This window comes from Elephantulus edwardii, unplaced genomic scaffold (genome assembly GCF_000299155.1).
Source record: "Elephantulus edwardii isolate Elephantulus edwardi_28Jun2011 unplaced genomic scaffold, EleEdw1.0 scaffold00043, whole genome shotgun sequence".
Taxonomy (NCBI): domain Eukaryota; kingdom Metazoa; phylum Chordata; class Mammalia; order Macroscelidea; family Macroscelididae; genus Elephantulus; species Elephantulus edwardii.
This window is the reverse complement of record NW_006399793.1, coordinates 16,113,035-16,114,644: the sequence shown is the minus strand read 5'-3', so window position 1 is coordinate 16,114,644 and position 1,610 is coordinate 16,113,035. Positions and strand designations below refer to the sequence as shown.

Below are 1,610 nucleotides of genomic sequence, written 5' to 3'. Positions count from 1 at the left end.
TCAAAGCAGCTTGAACTTCTTCCTTCAACACCATAGGCTCTTGCTCAAATGTTATTTCATTAAATTCTTCTGTATCTGCCAATTCCTTTTGATACAATGACTTAGTATATTCCTTCCATCTTCTTTTAATACTTCCTGGATCATTAAATATTCTGTCTAAAGCATCCTTGATTATAGCAACTCTAGGTTTGAATTTGTTCTTCAGTTCCTTGAGCTTAAGAAATGCTGACTCCTTCGGTTCTCTCGTTAGTCCACAGCCGCCTCCTCAGCGACCAGCCAGCACCTTGGAGCTTGTGACTCGCAGAGCAGAGTCCTAGTCGCAGAGAGGCCGGGCTCGGAGTCACCTCCAGAGTGCCTTTTATCTGAGAAGTTCAAGTTATTTTGTAGAGCTTCTGCCATACAAGCCGTGTATCTTGCAACACATTTATAAGTGATGGCAGCCATCAGGAAGAAACTGGTGATTTTTGGTGATGGAGCTTGTGGCAAGACTTGCTTGCTCATAGTCTTCAGCAAGGATCCGTTTCCTGAGGTGTATGTGCCCACAGTGTTTGAGAACTATGTGGCTGATATTGAAGTGGATGGAAAGCAGGTCGAGTTGGCTTTGTGGGACACAGCTGGGCAGGAAGATTATGATCGCCTGAGGCCCCTCTCCTACCTGGACACCGATGTTATACTGATGTGTTTCTCCATTGACAGCCCTGATAGTTTAGAAAACATCCCAGAAAAGTGGACTCCGGAAGTCAAGCATTTCTGTCCCAATGTGCCCATCATCTTGGTTGGGAACAAGAAGGATCTTCGGAATGATGAGCACAAAAGGCGGGAGCCAGCCAAGACGAAGCAGGAGCCAGTAAAACCTGAAGAAGGCAGAGATATGGCAAACAGGATTGGTGCTTTTGGATACATGGAGTGTTCAGCAAAGACCAAAGATGGAGTGAGGGAGGTTTTTTAAATGGCCATGAGAGCAGCTCTGCAAGCCAGACATGGAAAGAAAAAATCTGGGTGCCTTGTCTTGTGAAACCTCGCTGCAAGCACAGCCCTCATGCGGTTAATTTTGAAGTGTTGTTTATTAATCTTAGTGTATGATTACTGGCCTTTTTCATTTATCTATAATTTACCTAACATTACAAATCAGAAGTCATTTTGCTACCAGTATTTAGAAGCCAACCATGATTATTAATGATGTCTAAGCCCTCCGACCCACCAGGGTGTCTCTACACTGCTCTAACAGCGCTCCTCTGCACTCCCACCTGATACACCAGGTGCCAATTCAAGGAATTTCTTAACTTCTTGCTTCTTTCTAGAAAGAGAAAAAGTTGGTAACTTTTGTGAATTAGGCTGTAACTACTTTATAACTAACATGCCCTGCCTATAATCTGTCAGCTGCAAGATACTCTGGTGAGTCACCACTTCAGAACTTTAATCCAAAATGGGTTTCATTGGCATAGCTCTGGTTATGTCCACTGAGAGTGGGCATCCAGATTTTTGACAATGTGCTCAGCCAGAGAGGCCCAAATCCATGCAGCTGTGGCAGAGTTACAGTTCTGTGGTTTCATGTTAGTTACCTTATAGTTACTGTGTAATTAGTGCCACTTAATGTATGTTACCAAAAA

The 1,610-nt window shown here is 43.7% G+C and overlaps 1 pseudogene; it reads left to right on the top strand.

Moving 5' to 3' along the window:
* Positions 1–433: 433 nt before the first annotated feature.
* On the top strand, positions 434–1,015 carry LOC102844852 (annotated as a pseudogene).
* Positions 1,016–1,610: the final 595 nt, after the last annotated feature.